This window comes from Gadus macrocephalus, chromosome 14, assembly GCF_031168955.1.
Source record: "Gadus macrocephalus chromosome 14, ASM3116895v1".
NCBI classification, from domain to species: domain Eukaryota; kingdom Metazoa; phylum Chordata; class Actinopteri; order Gadiformes; family Gadidae; genus Gadus; species Gadus macrocephalus.
Window position 1 is genome coordinate 3218221 of NC_082395.1, and position 12500 is coordinate 3230720.

Consider the following 12500-nt stretch of genomic DNA (forward strand, 5'->3'; position numbering starts at 1 on the left):
AACCAAGCATCCTGCTCCTTACTGCAGCCTCAGGAGGAAATGCCGGGACAATGAAACGATGCACTTAGAGGCAGAACTTTGTGAGGTGTTACCACGCCAACCGCTTGAACCGTGGGCTTTATTGCGGGGTATGATTGTGCTGCACTTTGGGTGTGTGTAAGTGTGTGTGTGTGTGTGTGTGTGTGTGTGTGTGTGTGTGTGTGTGTGTGTGTGTGTGTGTGTGTGTGTGTGTGTGTGTGTGTGTTGGGCTAACACTGAAAGGGGAAAGCAAATTTGCCAAGTATGCTTTCAGAGTGCCTTGCAACTGAGAGAACACGGCAGCTGGCCAAATGTAGGGCCTAGGATCACCAAGCATGGTGTGTGGAGTGTGTGAGTCTATGTGTGTGTGTGCGTGTGTGTATACGTCCATACTTGTTTGTGTCTGTGTGTTGGTGTGTGTGCAAGGGTGTGCGCAGGTGTGGGTGTGTGGGTGCCTACGTGCATACGTGTGCATGCGTGTGTATTATTGTGTGTATGTTTTGTGTTCAGGTATCTGTTTGGGTGTGTTGTTGAGTGCGTGTGTGTTCGTGTGTAACACAGTCTGTGTTATTGTGTGTGTGTGTGTGTGTGTGTGTGTGTGTGTGTGTGTGTGTGTGTGCAGGTGTGTGCGGCTGCATGCATGCATTGGGCATACGTGTGCCTGTGCGCGATTGTGTTTGTGTGTTAGGGGCAGTGGAGGGGGGGGGGGGCTCAGTCAAGAGCTCATTTTAATAAAGAGCAAGGAGCCTATCGAGAAACTCGACATGATTATACAGAGAGAGAAGAAGCTGCTGGGATGAATTTCAATTTGAGGGCATTACATGTATTTCCTCTGTCCCCCTCTGCCCCCCCCCCCCCCCCCGCCAAGGGATAATGACTCTGACGAAGAGCCACGGGGAGGAAATTGGCACCGTTGCGTTGCCACATAGCAAGCCCATCCGTTGTAATGGCATGAGAGTCATCCTCCTCCCAAAGCCCTGCCAACCCAGAGCAGCCAGCAGAAGGACGCCAGGCCAGGCCTTAGTATGGCCACACACACACGCACGCACCCACACAAACACGCACACAGACACATGCACACACACACACACACACAGGCACACACACGCACGCACGCACGCACACACACCACACACGTGCACACACACACATACAAGGGATTGATGTGCACTGACATACACAGACACACGGACAGACTGTGTATGACACCAACAAAGGCACGACAGGACCAATACGCACACACACATGGAATACACAAACACACACACACCCACGGGATTGATGTGCAGTGACATACACGTACACACACACACACCAACATCCAAACGACAGGACAAAAATGCACAAACAAATGCAGAACACACACACACACACACACACACACACACCACACACACACACACACACACACCACACACACACACCCGCACACACAAATACACACGCACACAAACAGACACACACATACAAACATGCAAACACACACACATAGACACACATACACATGCTACCACAAACACACACACCAACATCCAACACACAGACGTGCAATTGTCTTGTGATTCCGCTCTCAGAGTTAGACAATAAGCAGATCGGTGCTCGCATCGCTCTCACTGCAGTGGAACGCATTGCACCTCCAAATGCTAAATACCATATCACAACCTTAGCCCAACGTGGGTGTGCGTGCGTGAGTGCGTGCCTGTGTGTGTGTGTTTGTCGGTGTGTGCGTGCGCGTGTGTATTTGCCTGTGTGTATGTGCGTGTGTGCGTGCCTCTGTGTCAGGCACACCTGTGTGTGTGTGTTTGTCTGCGTGTGTGCGTGCGTGTGTGTACGCATTGGTGTATGTTTGTCTGTGTGTGTTTGACTGTGTGGGTGTGTGTGGGTGTGCGCGTGTGTGTTGGTTTGTTTATGTGCACGCATGAGGAGGAGGGTGAGGTCTTTCATGCGGGTTTCAAAGACATCAGCAGCAGGTTGAGGGTGCACGCAGCGAGAGGGTGATAGGAAAAAAAGAGCCAGAGGAGGGAGGGAGGGAGGGAGGGAGGGGAGGTGGAGAGAGGGAGGGAGGGAGGGAGGGAGGGAGGGAGGGAGGAGGGAGGGAGGGAGGGAGGGAGGGAGGGGCCGGCCGTGGAAGGATGGAAGAGAGCAGATGAAGAGACAGCACCGGGAGAGTAGTAAGACAGAGAGGGGGGAGGATTTCTAGCACTGAGCGGCGTGCTTGTGAGACAACTTTCAACTCCAGTGGAACGCAGGCAGTCAGATACGCATTGCTCTGCACCGCACGCACGTCTCTTTCCTTCTCTTTGACACAGACACACGCAAAGGTAAGAATACAACTCTTCTCATGACACATTTGTCTGATAACATGCTTCTACTCGCGTGTATATGAAAGTTTAAGTTGCACGGATCCTAAGCGTGTGCGTGCTTAAACGCTTTTTCCGATTTATAAAGATTCCGCAGCGTGGCAGCATATTCCAACAGGTTAAACAAGTGATTGCAATTAATCAAAGTTGTACAGCCAGCATGTGGGTCGCTTGGAAAGATGCGTCGCAATGTAGAACAGTAATTCACCGTGTCGTGTGTAGGCTAAATTCTCCACTGTCGTGTCAAGTGCTGCTGTAATATTTATGATGGTTCCAAGTGGACTGCATGGGCCAATAGCGGTAGTGTCCGTGCGTCTGTGGAGCGCCATCTATTATTCACCCTACCGGGTCTCCAAGAGGATGCGATACCCTTCGCATACCTTACGCACACAACGACGTGGTCCAACCTCAACCCGGCCACCAGTGCAGAGGATGTCACGCTTATCGTGCTGAAACTAGAGAATGAGGCTTGCAGTAATGAGACCCGAAAGAGTTGAGCTTGTGTGAGATAAGGAAAATGTTTTTTTGTTGTTGTATCTTAAATCGCCAACGGTTGTTGTGTGATTATCGACTACCTCGATGTGATGACACTTGGTGCAGATCCAAAGGATCAGGTCTTTATTTTGAGGGAACCAAAATGAACTGTCATTTGCCTTATCGCTCTGTTCATCCGATCTGCTCCGTGGTGTTCAGGCGCTGGAGGGTTTGATCCAATTGTCTGCAGATAACATCTCCCACCCCCGCGCTGCTGCTACACTACCTCACAGGGGGCGTGCACGTGTCTGTGTGTTGTATGTGTGTGTGTGTGTGTGTGTGGTGTGTGTGTGTGTGTGTGTGTGTGTGGTGTGGTGTGTGTGTGTGTGTGTGTGTGTGTGTGTGTGTGTGTGTGTTTCTGTGCGTGTGTGCTGTGGAGCGCGTGTGAGTGCAGCGATCGTCGCCAAAACCACAACCACACTAGCGTTGCCTCTCATTGGCTGGAAGTAGTGCGCGCGTGTTGTGTGTGTGTGTGTGTGTGTGTGTGTGTGTGTGTGTGTGTGGTGTGTGTGTGTGTGTGTGTGTGTGTGTGTGTGTGTGTGGTGCGTCGTGTGTGTGCGTGTGTGTGCGTGCGTGTGTGTGTGTGCTTGTGTTTATTTAAATATATAATGTATAATTATATCTACTATACAATTAAAATATATTCAATTAAACACACCCATATGTGCGTGTGTATATGTGTGTGTGTGTGTGTGTGTGTGTGTGTGTGTGTGTGTGTGTGTGTGTGTGTGTGTGTGTGTGTGTGTGTGTGTGTGTGTGTGTGTGTGTGAGTAACCAACTCATGTGCAACACACACACGCGCCCATCTCCCCTTGTTAAACCGCCCTGATGAGTGCGCGCACGCCGCATACCTTTTCACTCCTGGGGGATTTAATTCACCGAGCTATCAGCAGTCTGTTTGTTTACACTGCTCTCTGAGTCCACAGTTACAAATGTAGCCTTTGCGGGGTTGATGAGTGGCTGGATAGACATGTAGGTAAATAGATAGAGTGACTGATGGGTCGAGACACAGACAGACACACAGACAATAGATTGATAGAGAGGAAGATCGAAATGGAGGCATAGATCAACAGACAGATAGGTCAATAGATAGAAAGATAGATGTAAGAGGATACTTTGATAGATTGATAGAGAGGAAGATCGAAATGGAGGCATAGATCAACAGACAGATAGGTCAATAGATAGAAAGATAGATGTAAGAGGATACTTAGATAGATAGATAGATAGATAGATAGATAGATAGATAGATAGATAGATAGATAGATAGATAGATAGATAGATAGATAGATAGATAGATAGATAGATAGATAGATAGATAGATAGATAGATAGATAGATAGATAGATAGATAGATAGATAGATAGATAGATAGATAGATAGATAGATAGATAGATAGATAGATAGATAGATAGATAGACAGTTACACACACAAACAGACAGATAGACAGACAGATAGCCACACGGATAGACGATAGATGGATGGATGGATCGACTGATACATATACTGTAGATATATAGGCAGATGGATTGACAGAGTTGACCTTTGGCTTGGCTTGCACGAGATTCGTCCATCCCTGCTCTCTCTCTCTTTCTCTCCTGCTTTCTCTTTTCCTGCAGTACCATGGACAGCTCTGGGCTGCAGGTGCGCTTACCCCGCTTATTGTTATGACAGCGGCGAAAGAACATGTTCAGGGGAAGGATTAGTGCTCACAGGGAGAGCTCTGGCTGCCTCGCTCCGGCTAGCAAAGCCATCGGTCGCGCCTCCCTAATGTCTTTCTCCCTCTCGATCGGTACAGATGTCTTCCTTGGTCCTCAGTCTAGTCCCGTGGTCCATTGTGGAAGCATGTGGCTCCGGGGGTAGAGCTGGGTCAGCTGGTAACCGGAAGGGTTGCTAGTTTGATCCCCGGCTCCTCCTCGCTGAGTGCCGAGGTTCCCCTGAGCGAGACGCCTCACCCTGACTGCTCACCGACGAGCTGGCTGTCGCCCTGCGTGGTCGACACCGCCGTCGGTGTGCGAACGTGTGCATGAACGGGGTGACTGTTCGGCAGCATTGCAAAGCGCTTTGATTGGCCACTGGGTTAGAAAAGCATGGCCCACCTTCCCCATCGCTGGTCTTCCTCGGCCCGCCAGTGGAGCCTGAGTCCGACGGCGGTGTGCGAGCGTGGGGGCCGGGGTCTGGGAGGAAGGGTCCCGGGGAGGATGACAGCTAATAAAGGGGACAGGGCCAGCAGGGCGCTGTCACTGTACCCTGCCGATAGCAGACACCCCTGACTCCCCTTTGATTCTCTATCTGCTCTCTGAAGATAGTAGATACATACAGCCCCACGCCCCCCCACCTCTCGCCCCCGGGGAGAGGTGGCTGTCACTTCTCCTAGACGGATCTCCCGGTTCCTGATTGTTGTTCCCTCCGTGCTACACGAAGGCTGTGGACCCGAGGGAGACACACACACACACACACACCGTCCGCAGTGTAACGGTATTTGTCGCCTGCTCAGGAACATGTCTAGCAGAAAACACAAATGCTTACCTTTGGTGCATTTAGAGAACCGCTATCTTCAGAGTGAATGTTGCTTCTGAAACGTCTGCCCAGACACAGGGAGTCAAGCCCTTCTAGAAACCTATGAAACAGGGAAGAGAAGGGCTGTTCGCTCAGACGCAGACACCGAGCTGGGAGAGGTCTTCAATCTAAACCGTCTTGTACGAAGGCAGGCACGCACACACAGCTTTTAACTCCCAAAACAGCTGCTGGACAGCCACAGGGTTTTTTAAGAAATGAATCTCAAATGATTGGCGCACCCAAATGAAATGCCGCCTAAAGCGCCGTTAACAGATGCGATCGGCGACGCGCTCTGGGCACGGCCCGCTCAGCAGAGCGTTGTCACAGGTGCGTTGGCAAATGGTTTGGTTTGGGTGTGAGATGAGAACGTGTGCATGATTTAGATTTTGAGGTAATACCTCAGACGGTTCAATTCGAGCGGGGCTAAGTGTTTCAGTGGCTGAGGACCTTGGCAACGTGGCAACTCACATCTTTAGCAGCAGTATGAGCAGGCAGGGAGACACGGGATGTGTCCTCGCTTTCTTCAATCTTGGCATTCTCAATGGGGAGCAAAGGTGTAGAACGTTGAGGAGCGGTTTTTGAACATAGCCTATTTTTAAGTATGTTAAAAACATATGTAGTCGCTATCATTCATGTCATGGAACACATCTTCAAGCACTTTGATCCTGGCCTCATCTTTCTTTCATTCTCTCGCTTACTCCTGGTCAGAAGTGAGGTCTTTTTATATCCTCCCCACACCCCCACTCACTCTGAGAGCAGGGGCTTTGATATGGCCCCACCTGGGGCCCCGGCAGCGGGTGTGCAGGCGGCCGGGTCTGGTGCTTCTCCCTGGAACAGAGCTTGTTAGGGGCCCGGCCTTCCCGAGTACACATCAATCACTCCCTTCAACCGAAAGAAGAAAATAAACAACACCACCGCTAGAATTGATTGTGCTGAGAGAGAGAGAGAGAGAGAGAGAGAGAGAGAGAGAGAGAGAGAGAGGACCCCTGAGGTGTGATGCTCTCGTGATGCGAGGGAGAGAAGTGTCGGGCTTGGTTGTTTTCTTTGGCCCTCGATAAAAACACACAGTGGGGGCTGAAGGGGGGGGGGGGGGGGGGGTTGCGCTTGTGCATCACCCAAACAAACCACTTGAAAGCAAATATTGATTTTGATTTCCGAGTGGGCAGCTCCAACCCAGTCAGCAGGTGATGGATTCTGCCGCGTGTGCTTGCACCACGTAAGCCTCCTGCTCCTTCAATGGGATCGCGCCCCGCAACCTCGGTTTCCGGCACGTCGTGACACACCTGCGGAGAAAGAAGTGTGATTGATGAGGCCCGCTGCCTTGCTGCTGGGGTCTCATGAAGCACGAGCCCCGGGCGAACCAGGGAGGTGAAAACACAGTCAGACAGATTTGATGTTGAGGTTTCAACATGAATTTTTTTATTGAGAGAAAAAATTGCATTTCGTCGTGCGCTCTGTGTTTCGTTTCCCCGATGGAAGCAGCGATTTTCCAATCCAGGTCATGAAGGTGATTTAACGTAGGAGGATAGGTGTACTGTGATTATATACTCTTGTTGAGAGGGAGAGAGAGAGAAAGAGAAAGAGAAAGAGAAAGAGAGAGAGAGAAAGAGAAAGAGAAAGAGAAAGAGAGAGAGAGAGAGAGAGAGAGAGAGAGAGCGGGGGGGAGGATGCAAACGCTCGGATCACTTGTGTACAAAGGGCATCGACCGACTCTTCCTCTTCATGGCCATCGTGTTCTCTGACTCAATCGATGTCACGGCAGCGTACTGTACGCACACCGCGGTCTATAAGAGGGAGTGCGGCTGGAATGCGCTGGTGATGAGCTCTGCATAGGGTGTGTTGAGCGTTGTGTTTCTGGGTTATTTCGAGCTGAGTGGGAGCAGGTGTTCGTGCCGCCACACGAGCAAACAATAGTTCTTTATGTGTGCCTTTGTTTGATCCAACGGGAGCGTTTCACACAGACAAACGGGCCCGGAAGAGAGGGGGAAGGAATCAAAAAGAGAGTGGGAGACAGAGAGAGAGAGACAGAGACAGAGACAGAGACAGAGAGAGAGAGAGAGAGAGAGAGAGAGAGAGAGAGAGAGAGAGAGAGAGAGAGAGAGAGAGAGAGAGAGATTCAAGCACAATGGGAGATACAGAGAGAGAAAGAGTGAGAGAGAGAGAGAGAGAGAGATCCAAACACAATGGGAGATACAGAGAGAGAGAGAAAGAGAGATATCCAAGCACAATGGGAGATACAGAGAGAGAAAGAGTGAGAGAGAGAGAGAGAGAGAGAGAGAGAGAGAGAGAGAGAGAGAGAGAGAGAGAGAGAGAGAGAGAGAGAGAGAGAGAGAGAGAGAGATTCAAGCACAATGGGAGATACAGAGAGAGAAAGAGTGAGAGAGAGAGAGAGAGACTTTTTGACTTTTAAAATACTTTTATTTCATCACTCAGACATGTGATACATCATAAAAAGAAAAAAAACCATCTTTCCTTTCTGTTAAATCAAAACAACAAAAATAAAAAAATAAAAAATATTTGTATATCTAAAACCGGAAAGAGATTCCATCAGTGGAGTCCACTGAACATATAGCTCCACCAATGCACCAACGCTGATTGAAAAACAAAAGCTCATCAGTTATTCTAAGGTATGCAAAATCAGCTGCCACCCTGGTCCTGACCATCGTTTTAAACACCCCCACCAAGTCCTTCCCATTGCCCTCCTCCATCTCAGTCTTGTGGGTTTTATAGATGGCCAGCTTTGCCTGTCCAAATAGGAAATTTGCCAATGTGCATTCCCCTTTTCTCCCTTTAGTGTACCTCACTGAGGAAACAAACAGATTGTGGTTAAAAAGAAAGCCAAGTTTCCCCAACAATGTCTGTAGAAGAGAAAACAAAGGTAACAGTCTGGAGCATTCAGTGAAAAAATGAAAAACCGTGTCCGGGGCCGGGCAGAAAGGGCAGGTTGGCATGACGTCATGGTTGAACCTAGAAACAAAGCGATTAGTGGGGATGGCCAAGTGAAGGACCCGCCACTGCAAATCGCCCACTCTTTTAGAGATGGGAGGCTTGTACAGCAACCTCCATGTGGGAGAGAAGTCTGGTGGAAACTGTCCATGTTCCCGCCACTTGGTGTCTGGACGACTGACCAGCTGATTGAAAAACAAGGATTTGCTGCAAATGTTATAAAGTGACTTTCGGTCAACTGAGGCTAAACTTAAATCAGTAAGAGCATTAAAAGACAACAGGTGTCCCCCTCCTCTCGATGCACACCTGGGAGATATCCGAAGATCAGGGAAAGCCACCTGTTCTGGTGTTCCAGCTACAACGCTGTTTGCTGCAGCACTGAGACTGTTCGGGAGGGAGACTCTGAGCCTGCCCAACAGGTCAGCCACCAGGCGCAGAGACCTCAGTCCAGTCTGGGCACTAACCTCCAGTGCCAACTTCCACCTCCCGTTCTCATGGTCCAACAGGTCTCCTAGCTTGGTTATACCTGCTCCCATAAATGCCGAGATAAGGCTATCCCCGACTCTCTCCTGAGTGGGCATGAGAGGATTAAAGAAAAGGGGCTCCTCTGTACCATAATTTTGATCCGGAGTTCTAGACACAGTTAATATATTCCATGCTTCCAAAACAGATTTAAAGAAAAAAGGTAGATGAAACCCTTGTATCCATTGAATATTTGCCATCAGAAAGAAATGTCTGTCCAGTGAAAAAGCCCCAATACCATGCAGCACTGACCTCGCAAAGGAAACCCAAAGCACACTGTCCGGCGCATAGAGGAGACATTGAGCTGTCTGCAGTCTCATAGAGGCAACCTTACTTGCCAGGTGAATCAGTCCCTGCCCTCCTTCAGCCACTGGCAGACACAAAACCCCCGGGGCCAGCCAATGATAGCCATCCCAAAAGAAATTTACAAAAGCCTTTTGGAGACTACAGAGGAGTGAGACAGGGGGGTCAAGTACAAACGCTTTGTGCCACAACATTGATGCCGCCAGGTTATTGACCACCAGCACCCGTCCTCTATATGAGAGCTGCGGTAAAATCCACCTCCAGCGTTGCAACCGACCAGTTATCTTCTCCTCCATCCCCTCCCAGTTCTTAATCATATATCCAACCGTTCCCAGATATACCCCCAAAAATTTAAACCCCTCCAAATTCCAGGCACAACGTTGTGGCAAAACCGGTGGTGTTGAGTCCTGCCAATCTCCGATTAATAGGGAAGAACATTTCTCCCAGTTAACCTTAGCGGACGCGGCTCTTTGGTAGATTTGTAAAGCCTGGGAAAGAACCTGCACATCCTCCTGCGACTGCAAAATCACTGTTACGTCATCCGCATAGGCTGTAAGTGACACGGTAGGGGCCTGTGGAATCCCTGGTGCAGCGATGGTGCCCAGGCGTGCCCTCAGCATCACAAGGAGAGGTTCAATAGAAATTGCATAAAGAAGCCCAGAGAGGCCACACCCCTGCCGTATTCCTCTAGACACAGAGAAAGGTCTGGTGAGTGAGCCATTTATCTTAAGGATGCTATAAATGTCTTTGTATAGCAACTTGATGAGGCCTATGAAAACTGGACCAAACCCAAAAGCCTCCAAAGTTCTAAACAGAAAATCATGATCGACCCGATCAAACGCCTTCTCCTGGTCTAAGGAGAGAAGGCCCAGGTTCAATTTATGATAAGCTGCTGTGGTTATGATGTCACGAACCAGAAACAGGTTATCAAAAATCGATCGATTTGGGATACAATATGTTTGATCTCTATGGACCACTGAGCCTACTACAGCCTTTAACCTGTTGGTGAGTGCTCTTGAGAAGATTTTTGCGTCCACACATAGGAGGGAGACAGGGCGCCAATTTTTTAAGTATCCCAAATCCCCTTTTTTGGGGAGCAAAGATAGGACTGCCCTGCGACAACTCAAAGGGAGATTTCCCTGTTCAACAGACTCCTGGAGGACGGTATGCAGGTCAGGCCCTAAAAGAGACCAGAAAGCCTTATAGAATTCACCCGACAGACCATCTAAACCAGGCGACCGGCCAGAGTTCTGCTGTTGCACCGCCTGAGTGAGCTCACTGTAGGAGAGGGGGTGCTCTAGACTCAGGGCCTCCTCATCTCCTAATCGTGGTAGACCTTGCAGGAGCTCATCCACCGCAGATACATCACAATCTTCAGCTCTAAACAGATCTTCGTAAAAATCCAAAGAAAGTGACCTAATGTCAGCTGAGTCAGTTGTCTCTCTTCCACCAGGGAGCTTGAGACACTGCATATTTTCAGTTTTTGATGTCCGCTTCTCCAGTCCAAAGAAGAATTTTGTGGGGCCATCCATGTCTGCATAAAGTAAATAGCGGGCTCTCACTAGGGCCCCCTCCCCCCTATCCTCCAGAAGGCTCCTGAGTTGTAACTTATTTTGGTTCAGATAGGTCTCAAACCCTGCCATATCCCTACCACTCGCCTTCGCAGTTATAAATAAAATCTCTTGTTCTAGAGCCTCAAGTTTTATCTTTACCGCTCTGGTGGAATTTGCGGTGAATTGCTGACAAAACAATCGAATCTGGACTTTCCCAAGGTCCCACCACTGAGTTAGGGACTTGCATCGTGCTTTCTCCACCCTCCAGGTCTCCCAAAAAAAGGTGAAAGAACTCACAAACCCCTGATCCTGAAGTAGCCTACTGTTAAAACGCCAGTACGGGCTCTTCGGCCTATGAAGTGTGGTGACAATTGAAACAGTGACATAGTGATGGTCAGACAGCCCCATCGGGGTGATACTAGTCTTAAAAAACCGTCCCCTATCCTGTTTTCTGACATAAATACGGTCTAGCCTTGCTCCTGATAGCATGTTTCGATTCGTTTTCAACCAGGTGTACTGTCTAGACCCTGGAAATTCCTCTCTCCACACGTCCACAAGGCCATGATAAGCTATCAACGCCCTCAGCTCATTGGCTGATTGGGGATGAGGCTCATCATGGTTCCTATCCAAAGTGTGGTCCAGTGTGGAGTTAAAATCCCCACTTAGAATCAGAACATTATCTGGGGGGCAGCTTTTTAGTGCGTCAGAGAGTGCTTTAAAAAAAACACATCTCTCCTGGCCTACGCAAGGAGCATAGATATTGAAGAAAGAAAAAAACATTCCATCTAAGGAGGCATCAACCCTATGTAGGCGTCCTGCTATTATGCTGACATGAGACAAACCTTGCCAAGGTAGACCAGGAGAGAGAAGAGTAGCTACTCCAGCACTAACACTAGAACAATGACTAAAAAACACTGGTCCCTTCCATTCCATTTCCCACTGAGGCTGGTTATCTTGGTCAGAGTGACACTCTTGTAAAAAGACAACAGACGACTGTTTAAGACGAATATATTCCAGTAGTGCCGCTCTTTTCTTAGCATTTCTACAGCCATTGATGTTAAGGGTCCCAAGAATAATAGTGGCCATGAAGATGGTAAGAAAACCCAACCGTAAAAACAAGTTACGAACACTCATTGGGAGGTACTGTGGATTTGGCCTGACTACTTAATTCAGCCCTTACTGTACTCTGCAGTTTCTTGATTCGGAAACGCTTCTGTATAGTAAGCTCTGTCATGGTGGCATTCCTTAAGGCCGCAGTAGAGGAGAGGAGAAACAAATTATAGTCAGGAAAGAAAGATGTAAGGCTTATCTTACGCTGACCCTTTGTGTCATCCAGAAATTTGTTTAGTCTGGTAATAGAATACAAATTCTGCTTACCCTTCCGAACAAACTTCCCTGGAAACTCCACACTCTCCCCTACAGGCTGCTGCACATTCTCCATGGTCACTTCCTGGTACTCGTTAAAATCAATTTCTGATTCATTCTCAGAAAGCGCCCCACTCCTCTCCAAAGAGCGCGTTCTGCGCCCAGTTTTCGCCCCCGCCTGGCCCCCCCGGCTCTTCGCTTTACGCTTGCCGCTGCTTCGTTCTGGTTGACTGGCCGGTTTCAGCTGCTGCAAACCTGCCGTTTGGTGCGCGTCCTCCTCAGCGGCGTCCTCCAGCGACGCGGCGATCTCTGCGTTGTCCTCAGCGGCGTCCTCCAGCGACGC

At 49.2% G+C, this 12500-nt stretch overlaps 1 protein-coding gene across 1 annotated transcript in view; it reads left to right on the plus strand.

Annotated features, from left to right (window-relative positions):
* The first annotated feature begins 2130 nt into the window (after positions 1–2130).
* Positions 2131–12500, plus strand: part of c1qtnf4 (C1q and TNF related 4) — a 26703-nt gene continuing 16333 nt past the window's right edge. Inside the window, exon 1 of the mRNA XM_060070959.1 lies at positions 2131–2339. The gene's annotated coding sequence lies outside the window, so the exon portion shown is untranslated. The remainder of the gene's footprint in view (positions 2340–12500) is intronic.